Source organism: Crocuta crocuta, unplaced genomic scaffold (assembly GCF_008692635.1).
Source record: "Crocuta crocuta isolate KB4526 unplaced genomic scaffold, BGI_CrCroc_1.0 scaffold153, whole genome shotgun sequence".
Classification (NCBI taxonomy): Eukaryota; Metazoa; Chordata; class Mammalia; order Carnivora; family Hyaenidae; genus Crocuta; species Crocuta crocuta.
Window position 1 is genome coordinate 2,337,156 of NW_027529525.1, and position 14,545 is coordinate 2,351,700.

Genomic DNA, 14,545 nt, shown 5'->3' on the forward strand with positions numbered 1-14,545 from the left:
TTCATTAACTGGTAAGTAATGAATGAAATAAGACATATCCATACAATGGAATGTTATTTGGACATAAGGAGGAATGAAATACTGATACGTGTTTCACTATAGATGAGCTTTAAAAATATGCTAAGTGAAGGAAGCCAGTCACAAAAGACCATACATTGTGAGTTTCCATTTATATGAAATGTCTACAATAGGCAAAACTAAAGGGACAGAAAGTAGACTAGGATTGTTTAGGACCTGGAGGTAAATTGAGGAAAATGGGGAGAAATCACTAATTAGGTAAAGGATTTCTTCTTGAGGTGATGGGATTGTCCTAAAATTGATTATACTGAGGGTGCCTGGGTGGCTCAGTCAGTTAAGCGTCTGACTTTGGCTCCACGTTGGACTCTGTGCTGACAGCTCAGAGCCTGGAGCCTGCTTCAGATTCTGTGTTTCCCTCTCTCTTTGGCCCTTCCCTGCTCACTCTCTCTCTCTCTCTCTCAAAAATAAATAAAACACTAAAAAAATTGTTTATACTGATGGTTGACAACTTGGTGAATATACTAAAGATCACTGAGTGCTTTCAATGTGTGACTTTTATGCCATGTAAATTTTATTTCAATAACGCTGTAACTGAAAAGGGAGAGAGAAAATGAGAAGAGAATTAAGGAATACTGAAAAGACCAAGTCTTTCAAGGAATTTGCTATTAAAAGGCAGAGAAATGGGACAGAAGCTGGGGAGAAATGGTGGGTCAAGGTATGGTTAGTTTCTAAGTGGAAGACATTGCATGTTTTTATTTTAATTTGCCTTCCAGTGGGTGGTGATGCAGGAGAGAAAAAGTACACTTGCAAATAGGCAGGAGGTGATGAAATCCATTGCAGAAGTAGAGGAGTTGCTCTGAAGTCCAAGCTCTACCTTGCAGCTCAATTCATCATTGCAATGGGGCAAGCAGAGAGTATGGTTACAGCGAAACAGAGGTTGGACAATTGGTGCTGTTTCACTGAAGAAATTCTTTCTGAAAAGAAAGAGAGAAAGAGGAACCAAGAGAGAAAGAAGCAGCAACAGGGAATCTGAGTGATGAGCCAGAGGGATCTGGGTGGAGGAAATGGTAATGACAGATAGGTACCGACAACCAAGTCATTGCTCTTGATAAGCTCTCCCTGCCTCTGGATCCCTAGGGATTGTGTTTTATTTACTCAGTGAGAGAACAGTGGCCACTTCAAAGCAGTCAGGCCCCAAGAGGCGGGTGAGATAACAAAGGCACTGCCAACATACATCTCTAGCTCCACAGCACATTTTACTTACCCTGATTTCCCTCCATTGGTCTGCTTATCATGTCACCCACCCTCTCCCTGACTGACCCCTATCCCAGCAAGACTAATCTCAGGTTCATCCACACACTTAGGCATTCAAATCTCTACTGCTTCAAAAATCTCTCTGCTATTAGCTCACCATCTAACCCCAGCTCGGCCTGGCCTTGGTTTGCTGTTCCCAGCTTGGCTCTGACGACTCCTAGTGATCTCACCCCACTGTGGAGCCTCGATAGGACTGCTGTGTTCTAAAAGGTCACCAGTCAATGGGGTGTTTGGAACTCAAAGAATTTCCCCCTAGGGAAAAAAAAAATATTATAAACAGTGGTAGGATTCCCAGGCCAATCCACAAAGGCCTATTTAACCAATCATGGTCTGGCATAGCTGTCCTAAGCCATGGGGTTCCATAAGTCTAGCAAGGTTGGCCCAGGGGGGAATAAGCAAGAGTGGAAACTCCTGGCAATTTAACAGTCCCCATGGAAACATGGAGAAATGCAGTGGCAGACGAGGCAAGAAAGGGGTTGTACAGTGTCTCAGCTGGGAACCAAGCAGAAGTGAAGGTTTACACAGCAGAGGGAACCCCTTCCCAGGGCGGAGTCACAATGTGGAACTATCACAGACTGGAAATGGTCCAGTGGCAGAGGAGCAAAGGCCAGCCCCCTGCATCTTTTATAAGCAGATTAACATGATGACAGGTCTTCCTTTAACTAGAGAGTGCCTGCCCTCCAGTCAACTGTATCTCTTTCTGCCCCTGTTCCTATGAAGTTCCCGGTTTTAATCTNTTTCTGCCCTTAGAAATCTGCTCTATTTATTAACTACTCCTCCGGTGAAGAAATTCCACTGAAATTCCTTCAGGGCCTGGCTGCCTTTCAGCTTCTCTTTGCACATTCCTGCCTCTATGTATGTCACCATCTTAAATAGCTGAGCCTTCTGTGCTTTAATAAGGTCTCTCTATAATCTTTTTTTTAAGAACACAGACCTAGTTTTGCTAAGTTTCTGAATACCTTAGATTGTAAAGCCCCCATAATACTCTAATTAATTTCTGTTCCACCTCGTCTGCATCCTCACTGGTCGGCTAATAACATAAGGACCAGAACTGACCTCATTACAATAATTTCTTACATTTCTTACATCGTAATCGAAATGATTCCTCCAGGCTGGTATTTGAATTACATCCCCCCACCCCACCCCGCTCCCACCCACAACCCCCTGGAGGTGCCAAGTTAAAGATTTAGATGTGCATTCTTCATAGATTCCAATTTTCTGGGTTCCAAATTTGGGGTACTAAATTTTTTAAAAAGCATATTCTTTTTCTTTGCTAAGTTCATGACATGTCCAAGCATTGCATTTCTGCAGAAAAGAAAACTAAACAACACAAAGCATGGATCTGAACTACTATCAGTGAGAATTTACCAAGAAAAAAGGAAGGAAGGAAGGAAGGAAGGAAGGAAGGAAGGAAGGAAGGAAGGAAGGAAGGAAACTACAAACATCCTATTGTCTTTTTTATGACAGAGACTTCCTTGAAAAGAGGATTTCAGAAGCTCTTAGAAAGAATACCCCCCCACCCTCCTTAAGGTATAAGCAGTAAGCAAATAGTTCATCTTGATTTTACCCAGAGGAAGGCTTTAAAGGTGTGGTCCTGTGAGAAAATCCCAAAACTCTTTTTCCAAATTCAAAGGAGTAAAGTATTTCGTGAATGCCTTTTCCCCCTTCCCCAGTCCCACCTCATTCCCTTTCTTTAGTTACCTCCAGACCCTTGATTGTTAATTGTAGCAAAACCAGCAATGGAGCACAGAATGCACTGGCTGTGTTGCTGATTCCTGACAAAGGCAAAAAAGTACCCTTATCACTTGTTGAGACACCTTCAGTCTCCTACTCAAGTGGCATTCTGACATCCCCCATCAAGCTCTGTACTCTCCAGGCAATGGTGCACTGTATCTGCTGTATACATCATCACCTTAAATAGTAATAATATATCAAATGTAACTGGAGGCTCAACAAGGCCCTACTCTGGCTCCTTGTGCCAGCTCCTTTAGCTTTCTCCCCCCTGAGGCTGAGATCTTCCTGTCCCTGTACAGAAAATGTCCACTGATTCCCAGTGATTTTTAATTTAAGGGTTTGCACCATCAAAAAGCCCAATATGGCTTGGGGAGCACTGTGATTCTTTTGCTGAATTGTGTTCTACAGTTTGCATTCAGCACAAACCATATCTTAAATCATGTCACACAAGTGAAAACTGAGTGTCAGGGAGAAAATTATTTAGACACTTTATTGGAGGCTAAGTTATATTTGAAGACCTCCCTACTGCTATTGGTCAGTGGCAGCTAGAGAATTTGCCACCTAGAATGATTCCCTTTCCCCTCTGAACCACAGCTGGCTTTCCTTTGAGAAGCTCCAATACTCTCAGTGAACCTACAGGCATAGTTTCACCTTTACCTCTGAAACACATGGAGAAGCTCACCTGGGCTGGGCCAATCACAGACCTCCCAAAATAGGCCAATGCAAACCTTTCCCTGAAAGTGATGCTCAGATGCTGGATGAAAAAAGCCCTCTTGCTGTGGTGTTGGGTCAAAGGAGATGAGGCAGCCCTGGAGCTAGTGATGGCAGTCTTCTCTGCCATGTGGAGACAGCCATGCTGCAACATGAAGCCAAGCAGAGGCCAGTCAAGAAAGCAGTCCATAGTTCTTGTCTCTGAGACTTTGATGCTTAAAGTTCTTTAAGTTACTGTATCCTCTTGAGCTGCTTTTGTGAGCTCATTTCTGTGAGCCTTCACTACCCTTAAAATCTACAAGAACTAATATATTGTTTTATGCTTCCGATCATTTGAGTTGGGTTTCAGCCACTTGCAGCCAAGATTTAGATTAAGAGTTTTAGAGCTAAGTGCTCTAAAATTGGTTCTGTTGCAAATGGTGGAGGTGTCCAGGAGACTGCACTGTCCACAAGGCCATTCCAAGAAACATAAGGGAATGTGGCTCTCATCTAATTAAAAATGAGCATAGAATAGATTGAGTACTAGTAGAGACGATGGAAAGGTTTGTCACAAAAGAGTTAAATGCTTACAGGTAAGAAAGTTAACCAGAAGACCGGAGACAGCACACACAATGGCTGATGCAAATAAGAGAACGGGAAGTAAGGGCTACATTGTTGCAAAGGAAAGGAGAATAGAGCAGCCAAGCAGAAAAGATGAAAATAAAAACAAGATAATGGCTTCAACCTGCAACAATAATAGTAATAGGACACATACCTCGTAGAATTATTGGAAGGACTCAGTGGGTTAGTTCATAAAAAGAGCTTTGAACTATGCCTGACACACAGGAAATGTCATAAAAGTGCTAACCAATGCTGTTTTTCCAACTGGCTTGGAAACACTGGAGTGCTACTTGGCTATGAGGTAAGAGAGCAGGCCTTCTCTTAACCCCAGACAGGGCCAGGAAATACCAACTTTTCACTGCTTCAATACACGTCACATACCCCTACCCTACCTCAGTAGATGCTTCTGAAAATTTTTCAGTTTTTTAACAGCAGGACATTTTGTTTCAAAGGAAATCTGAAATGTGATCCCTCCACCACGAAAAACTGTAAATATCCCTTTATTCTCGTCAGCCTCTAATTTATCTCCAGGCTACGTTTGGTTACTTGGTTGATTCTTTTATTCCTTCTCTGGTTTTACAGTATCACGAAAATCCAGATTACCAGAGACAACTATTGCAAATGGTGCTTCTTTTTTTAAAGTAAGCTTACTTTACATTCTTGGGAAATTCTTTAAGCAAACCTAAATGGCAAGACAATGTTGAAATATGTGTAAAAGTGGCATGTAATATATTAAGAAGGTATTATTTTTATTATAAATTTCAGTTAAAATATATTTTAAATAAATTCTAATCCAATATTTGTAGTACCCTTAATTTACCTCTGTCATCATGCGACAGGCAAAATTCTAATATGGATCCCAAGATTACCACCCCTTGGGGTACACCGCTATATATAATTTATATACAATAAAACAACAGTCTCATAATTCAGTTAAATTATGTGGCATAGGTATAAATAAGGAATCTATTCAGTCAACATTGAGCTACTCAAAAGTTTATCTTGGGTGGTCCTTACCTAATCAGATGAGCCTCTAAAAGATACACAAAACAACAGCAGCTACTCTCCACTGGCCTGAAGAAGTAAGCAGACATACTGTGAGAGGGCCACATGGAAGTAGCCTCTAGATGGTAAGAGTAATCCCTAGCCAATCAACAGCCCAAAAAGGTGGGTTGGTCCCCAAATCTCTAAAAGACTGAATTCTGGCAAAACAATCAAACAAGCAAGCAAGCAAACAACAACAACAAAAACTGACCTTGAAAAAAACCCTGAGTCAAAAATACTTCTACTTCAGCCTTGAGAGACCCTAGTTTGAAGACCCAATTAATCCATACCTGGATTCCTGACCCACAGAAACCATGGGATAATAAAAGAATTATTCCAAGCCACCACAACTGTACTAGTTTGTTTCTCAGCAATAGAAAACTAATGCAGGGGCGCCTGGGTGGCTCAGTGGGTTAAGTGTCTGACTTCGGCTCAGGTCATGATCTCACGGTTCGTGGGTTCAAGCCCCGCGTCGGGCTCTGTGCTGACAGCTAGCTCAGAGCCTGGAGCCTGTTTCCAATTCTGTGTCTCCTTCTCCCTCTGACTCTCCCCTGCTCACGCTGTCTCTCTCTCTCTCTCTTTCTCTGTCTCAAAAATAAATAAAACATTTTAAAAATTAAAAAAAAAAGAAAACTAATACAAACTATATGGAAAACAATATGTGCTAAATGTTGGAGGATGCCTATCTAGCAGTCAGGGTATTCTAAGAGACTGCCTTGAAATTGATATGGTGTCATCGGAAAACAAGCCATTGGAGTAACAAAATGCTTGGCAAGTGCAGCACTGGGAGGAGGCCCAAGACGTAAAGAGCAGTGCTTGTAGCCTGGGGAGAGGTAAATAGCCAGGAACCAAGGAGTGGTGTCCAAAGTATCTTCCGTGAGCACATAGGTGGGGAAAAAAGGATCTAAAACATGAAAGAGGGCTATAAGATTATAAATTATCTATATCTTTCCATTCTCTTATTACCAACATAATATATATTCATGGATTAAAATTTAGAAATTGGCAGCAAAGAAGTATACAAGAAAATACACATTTTTCACATAGTTGTAAGCACACATAGTTTGTGTCCTGTTTCTTTAAACCTTAATCAGTCTTTATTATTCTGGGTTTGTGTCATCTGCATCTTTTTTTTAATGTTTATTTATTTTGAGAGAGAGAGAGAGAGAGAAACACTGCACGTGAGCAGGGGAAGGGCAGAGAGAGAAGGAGAGAGAGAATCTCAAGCAGGCTCCATGCTGTCAGTGTGGGGATTGACAGGGGGCTCAACATGGGCCTCCATCTCACAAACCATGGGATCATGACCTGAGCCAAAATCAAGTGTCACATGATTGAGCCACTGTCATCTGCGCCACTTTTAAAGGTAGCATAGTATTCCATCTCAAGCTGTGCACTATGATTTACTTAACCATTCCCCTAATTGGAAGTTAAAGCTGTCTTTAATTTTAAAACATTTATTCTGCATCAAAACCTGTAGGAAATAGCATTCATTTATAGAACTTCTTGCTCTGGCATTTGACTACATTCGCCACTTTAAAACAGTCTAAACCCCATCTCGTAGGGGTTTCTGCTCTGTAAAATCCTATCTTATCCTTAGCGTTTCCTCTGTCCTCGGGTATTCTTTTTGTTCAAACATGCTCTGGCTTGATCCAGATTACTTGTTCTCATTGCAATTTCCTCCCCTGGGAAATCTGTTCTTTCCTGCCCTCTCTCCCTCTGTCTCCTTTGTAAACATTAAGGTATGATATGAGATTTGTTCTAAGTAATGTTTACTTTCTCTTTTAGTAAAAGGCATCTTCCATTTCTGAGAAAGTCCTATTGTTGCTATTGCTAATAACTCACTCCTTGTGCACATGCAAAATAAGCCCTACGAGCCCCCAGGCGACCCTCCCATTCTCTCACTGTACGACTTTCATTTGTCATGTTTTTCTTGCACTCTCCTAAATTTACTTTGTAATCTCTCCCGCTTGCCTCTGTCTATGCTGTCATATGTTTCTACTCAGTGCGGAGAAGCCGTAGGAACCCATGGCTAGTGGCTTGGTTTTGAAGGCAGGTCTTGGGCTCTGGCTCACCTCTGATGGGTGACTGGTGCCCCAGATGGGAGAGGGGCTCTAGAAGGGAGATGCCCTGCACCATGTCTTTGGGAGGTAACGTGACATGGGTATTAGAGTCAGGCAGACTCGAGGTGAGGTGTCTGGGGTGAGGTCTGAGTAACAATAATTTGAGAAGCTCCCAGGTGATGCTACCAAGCAGCCAGGGTTACACCAGCTATTCCGTTGTGCTGAGAAGGAATTGACAAGTGACGAGGGCCTCTCACACAGCCGGCTGCTCTTAAGCTCCCCTGTCTGCTGGCTCCCACTTCTTTTCTGTCTAATGCTGAACTAACCTCAAAATCCTCTGGCTCCCACACAGGACACCCATGAGAGCTCTTCAAAAGGCTCTCGGTGCTTCCCCACTGCCCTGCCCTGAGGGCCCGCTCCTGCTGACCTTCCTTATCCCTCCTCAGCTATCCTCACCAACATTTCACCCTCTCCACCCCCTTCCCAGCCCCCACTGACTGTTAGGATTCTCTCATTCAGCTTTTCTCTCTCTTGGGTGGAGCAATAACCCAAAGACTCCAGCTTAACCATACTGGTGTGATAGTCCACGGTGCGTGGGAAATTCAGGCCGAACAGTGGCAGTGCAGACTCCCCCGTCTCACCCTCTACCTTTGCCCTGCCTTCTTGTGCCATCTTCTTCTCCCCTGCTTGGGCAGAGGCTGGGTAAATCAACACATCCTCTGCCTAAGCAGATGTCCATCTGGGGTCTTCCAACAAGACTGTGATATTTACACACAATATTAGAGCCCCACCTCCCCTCTGAGCATGGCAGAGGTTGGGTAGAAAGCGCAAATATCTCTCTTTTGGTCGTGGTGGGGGACAAACCCAGATGATAAACACTGAGATCCTGGTAACTTCTCGTGCTTCTCTCTCTTCCACAGCATTCTGCATATGTAACTAGTTTGGGGTTGGGGATAAGGCTGTTCCACCATTTTTTACCAACTCTCTTTAGAGTTCAAGTCTACCTGAACATTACATTCATCTGGGGGCACTTAAAAGCAATACCTATGTCCTAAGTTGAAGCCCCAGAGGCTTTAAAAAAAATGTTTCTTTATTGGGGCACCTGGGTGGCTCAGTCAGTTAAGTGGCTAACTGCAGCTCAGGTCATGACCTCACAGTTTATGAGTTTGAGCCCCTTGTCAGGCTCTGTGCTGACAGCTCAGAGCCTAGAACCTGCTTTGGATTCTGTGTCTCCCTCTCTCTCTGCCCCTCCCTGCTCATGTTCTATCAGTCTCTCTCTCAAAACTAAACATTAAAAAATTTAAAAAAAGTGTTTATTTTGAGAGAGTGAGAGCATGTGTGGTAGAGGGGTAGAGAGAGAGGGAGAGAGAATCCCAAGCAGGTCTGTGCTGTCAGTGCAGAGCCGGATACCGGGCTCAATCTCAGAAACGATGAGATCATGACCTGAGCCAAAATCAAGAGTTGGACAGTCAACCGAGCCACCAGGTGTACTGCCTACTGTCTAGCACTAAGCAAACGGGCATGGTTCCTACACTTATGAAGATTTCAAATATCAAGCAAATAACCATCTGGATGAATATATGATCATAAATTTTGATTTGAGCAATAAAGGAAAATTTGGCTGAAAGAAAGATTAATGGGGATAGAGGCTAATTTAGATGGAGAGAGGGATCAGCGAAAGCCTTTTGAGGGTTGTGGGGACAAGTCTAGCCCAGAGGAAAAGCTGGCACAGAATTGGGGGCAGGGGTTTAAGACCATGCCTGGAAGAGGGGAAGACATCTGCAAAAGGCCCTGAGGAAAGAAGGGACTTAGTGTATTTGAAAAACAGAGGAAAGGCTAGTGTGGTCAGAATCCAGTGACAGAGAAGAGAGGTGTGAGGTGCAGCTGGAAATGTGGACAGGGGGCAGATCTCAGGACTTTCCAGGTCACACTAAGGTTTTTGGATTTTATTCCAAATATATTAGGGAAGCATTGGAGGATTTCAGGAAGAAGAGTGACATGATTACCAGATACTAAGCCAATAAGGAAGTTAGGACATAGTGGTTTCTTATTTTTCATGTGTAACATTTTTCCATACATTATACTGCTATTTTTATCATTCTTTGTATAACCACTTTTTAAAACATTTTTTCCTTCTCCTATCCAGATTCATGCAGTAGTATTTGCATTCTTCTGAATTGGCCTTATTAAAATTCATCATTGGTTTATTTTTATTCTTCCTTAGGTCCCTGTTTCTCATTTGCCTATGCTCTAAAAGATGCAGAAAAACAGAGTGATTCATTCAAGAAAAAGAAATGGTTATTTAATGTACCACAATTTAAGACCAATGCCCAGTCTTCCTTCTTATACAACTATTATCAGCCCTATTCTGTGATTTCATAGGGCTGGCACAAACCACAAACTTCTAGATTCATCACTGGCCTCACAGCCCCAAAGATGAGATGAAAAGAAAGGCACAGTGGGATTCTTGTGGCTGCTTCTCCCAGGCTTTAGCCCTGCTGTGGTTCTCGGGTCCCGATTTGGATCCCGGCCCTTGACTCCTGGCAATGGCATACTCTGGCCTGATGATTTCTGTGGCCTCATTAGACTTCTGTCCCCAGGCTTTCTCTACAGGCCTAGACAAGAGCATTGATGCTGGCCTGAGGATCTCTGCTTCAAGCCTTGAGACTTTGGGGAGAAGTTTATATTTTTAATATCTTTACATTTAAATCCAGTCATCACAAGTCCAGGCAAATAAAGACAATTTTACTGAGAGCGCAGTTAGCCGGGATGGAGGCTAATTCAGATGGAAGAAACGATCAGGGAAAGCCTTTTGAGGACTGAGTACCCCCATTCAGGGAGCTGGTGGGAAGTATTGCTCACTTCCTTGTACCAGCACTGTGCTAGGTACTGGGATTCAAGAATAATTTGCCTGAGAGGGTCAGGGAAGGATTCACATAAAGAGAGCTCCTTTGTTGAGACCTGAGGCATGAGCAGAGGTAACCAGGTGAGTACAACGTAGAGGGAGATTTCAGGGTGGAAGAACAGCATGGGTACAATTGTGTAGACAAGAAAGCACAGCCTGTTGTGGAATGGTAACATGTGAGCATCGGTGTGGAAAGGGCAAGAAACAGGCATCAAGGTGGGAGACTGGGGAGCTGAACGGCACCTTGATATGAGGGTGAAGGGGAACAATTAAAAGATTTTAAGCAGGAGAATGAATTGAGAAAATCTGCCTATCAGAATGAACTTTCTGAAAGTAACGTGGAAGAAAGATCTGAGGCTGTGAGCCTGGAAGCAAGGAGAGCAGTTTTTGAAGTAGTCTGCGTAAGCGTTGGTGCAAACCTGAACTTGAGTAATGGTAAGCTTCAAGTTATTGAGGAAGACACAGCCAGGAGGGCAAAATGGACACATTTTGGGGAATAATTAGAAACAGGGTGTGAGTGACAGTCAGGGTCAAGATTGCAGCCTCAGTTGGCAGTTGGTGCCAGTGAATGATGCTAATCACCATGTTAAGCAATAAAGGGAGAAGAGCAAGTTTGATAGGAAAGATGATGAGTTCATTTTCAGACATGTTGAGTCAACGAATTTGAATGGGCAAAAAGCAAATTGACTTTAGTCCTAACTCATTTCTATTTCATTGTGGTTTCTTGTTGTTGTTTGTTTTTATTGGATGTAAAGATTAAGAGTAAACGATATTAGCAAAAAAGAAAGAGATCAGTAAAGGAAGACCTAGGATATAAAAGCAAGCAATCACACTGCTGTGAAACTCATGGTTGGCCATTCATTTCACAAATCTTCACAGAACACTCACTATTTCCAATTTTGTAGGAATTACATAGATCACTAAGCTATATATATGAAGCATAAGCTCAAAATGTAATAGGGATAGAATAATATTAGCATTCAGTTCATACAGGGCTACAAAAGTGCCAAAAACAATATGCAAAAGTGGCAAATACCCTTATAATTGACTCCTTATAAGATCTAGTGGTCATAATATTATCTAAGTGATTAAACATTTCATCATTCATAGTGGGACATCCTATAACGTTGTTTCTTGTTGTGACACAATTTGGAATAAACAGCAACATCTAAAAAGCATTCTTGCCAAAAAAATTTAACTTGAATTTAATCAAGCCTTTATGCCTCACTTCCAGATTATAAAATAATGTAGGAAGTTTAGAAATAAGTCCATCAGCAGCAAAAAGAAAAAAACAGAAAAATCTAGAATGTAGATAATTCTAAAAGACAACTTTTGGACCTCAAAAAGCCAATCTTGAGGCACCTGGGTGGCTTAGTCGGCTAAGCATCTGACTTAGGCTCAGGTCATGATCTCACAGTTTGTGTGTTCAAGCCGCACATTGGGCTCTGTGCTGACAGCTCAGAGCCTGGATTCTTCTTCACACTCTGTGTCTCCCTCTCTCTCTGTCCCTCCCCAGCTCACACTCCTTCTCTGTCTCCCTTTCTCAAAAATAAATAAACATTAAAAAATTTTTTAAAAAGGCAACGTCATAGAGGAAAAAAATCCTGGAAGTGTTCTAGGCTAATAGAAGCTAAAAAAGACATAATAATTAAATGCAATGCTTTAAAATTGATTGCATTACTTTGAAGAAATCCTATAAAAATATTTTGGGGACAAGTGAGGCAGTGTTAACATGGACTAGAGTTTTAGATGATATTAGGGAGTTATTATTGGTTTTCTTGAGTGATAATGGTATTGAGGTTGATAGAATACTTATTTTTGGGAGAAGGTTGTCAAAGAATTTAAAGGCTGTGGTATTCAGAATCAAGAAAACAGAACTTATGACCCCAGTGACAGAGTCCACCACGTGAGCACAGGCCCGAAGCCCTTACCTTTCCAGTGCCTCGGCTGCTCCCCCTCAGTCTACACCACCACCGGTTCGCTGTGGATGACGACACTGCTGCGCTCCTCGTGACAACGGCTACAACAGGTGCCAAGGCCTGCTTCAGGCACCCCTGATGATGCCCCCCCTACACCGTGGTGTGCCCCAGGGTGTGATGCTGGACATGGGCCAAAACACCTCCCACGGGGGTGATGAGGTCCAGAGTAGGAGGGGTATCCTGACCCTGAGGTAGCCCATCGAGCATGATATCTTCACCCACTGGGAAGACATAGAGAAGACCTGGCACCACATCTTCCACAAAGAGCTACGTGTGGCTCTCGAGGAGCACCCCATGCTTTGACCAAGGCACCCCTGAACCCCAGAACCAACCGTGAGAGGAGACCCAGATCATATTGGAGACCTTCAACACCTCAGCCACGTATATGTGGCCATCCAGTCTATGCTGTTCCGGTACACGTCTGGCTGTACCACGGCATCCTGACGGACTCCAGTGATTGGGTCCCCTACACCCACACTGCGCCCATCTGCAAGGGGTATGTCCTCCCCTACACCATCCTGTGACTGGACCTGGCTGGCCAGGACCTGACAGACTACTCCACAAAGATCCTCACAGAGCATGGCTACAGCTTCACCACCATTGCCGAGCAGGAAAACATGCAAGACATCAGGGAGAAACTGTGGTACTTACCCTGGACTCCGAGCAGGAGAGCTATGGGGAAGAACTATGTAGGAGCTGCCAAACCTGAGGGCATCACCACTGAAAATGAGCCATTCACTGCCCCAAGGTGCTCTTCCAGCCTTCTTCCCTGGACGTGGAACCCTGTGGCGTGCACAAAATTACCTTCAACTCCATCAAGAAATGTGACGTCTGCAAGGAGCTCTACGCTGAAAGGGTGCAGTCTGGTAGCACCACCATGTACCCCGACATCACTGACAGAATGCAGATCCTCACCCTGGCACCCCACACAATGAAGATCAAGATCATGGCACCGCCTGAGCGCAAACCCTCCAGTGGGTTGGTGGCTCCATCCTGGCCCAGCTGCCCACCTTCCAGCAGAGGTGAGTCAGGAAGCAAGATTCTGCCGAGTCTGACCCCTCCACCGTCCACCACAGAAGCTTCTAGGTGTGACTTTTACTTTCGTGCCTTACACTCTTTCTTGACAAAACCTAACTTGCACAGAAAACAAGATAAAACTGGCATGGTTTTATTTGGTTTTGTTTGTGTTTGCGTGTTCAGGATTTAAAAACTGAAATAGGGAAGGGGACAGCAGTTGGTTGGAGCAAACATCCCCGAAGTCGTACAATGTGGCTGGGGACTTAGATTGTATGTTGTTCGTTTTTCTCATAGTCATCCCAAATATCATGGGATGCGTTGTTACAGGAAGTCCTTGCCTTCCCAAAGCTACCCCATTTCTCCCTGAGGAGAAGGGCCAGTCCTCGCCCAAGTCCACACAGAGGAAGATGATAGCAGTGCTTTCGTGTAAATTGCATAGTCCAAAACGTTTTAATCTTTGTCTTAATACTTGTTCTTTTTGTTTTACTTTGAATCGTCTGTCATCATGGCCCTCCTGCTTGCCCCCTCAACTTGAGATGTATAAAGGCTTTCAGTTTCCCTGGGAGTGGGGTTGAGGCACGGAGACAGCCAGGTCTTGCATGTACACTGACGTGAGACCAGCTGGATAAAGTGCACACCTTAAAGGGAAAGGGAAAAAAAGAAAAAGAAAGAAAAAACAGAACCTACAAGAAAGAGTTCAAAAGAGAGGAGTCATTACAGGGAACTGGTTAAAAAGGTATTGGAAGAGTTAAAAGGGCAAACAGGGTAAAAAGAAGCAATCCAGGGATTAACAAAAGCAGAAAACTCTTGAGTTGGAGGAACAATGGGAGGAAGTGGTGGTATCAGAACGCAGGGGCCAAGGCCATACGGGAATTGACAGGGGCTCTCCAATGGAAGATTAGACTGTGGAGAAAGGGGCTATTTGACAGAAATAGACAAAGACACTGCCAAAGACACTTCCCAAAACACAGTAGAAATATCCTGTCTTCTTCTCTCTTCTTACCATCTTATCTCCAGCCAATGCTTCCTATTGGCCAAAACCTAAGCAGAACTCAGTTGCCAGAAAGTATGGGAAACCTAGTTTGCAGGCACTGGCTGTCTAAGATACAGAAAATTCAGAGGAAAAGCAAGAAACAGATAAAGCAGGCAAATGAATGATCCTG

General features: G+C 43.5%; 1 pseudogene across 1 annotated transcript in view; it reads left to right on the plus strand.

The window, feature by feature from the left end:
* LOC144229052 (actin, cytoplasmic 2 pseudogene) overlaps window positions 1–13,500 on the plus strand; it is a 49,856-nt pseudogene extending 36,356 nt beyond the window's left edge. The window contains exon 4 of the transcript XR_013334341.1: window positions 9,706–13,500. The product of XR_013334341.1 is annotated as an actin, cytoplasmic 2 pseudogene (transcript). The remainder of the gene's footprint in view (window positions 1–9,705) is intronic.
* The last annotated feature ends 1,045 nt before the right edge of the window (window positions 13,501–14,545 follow it).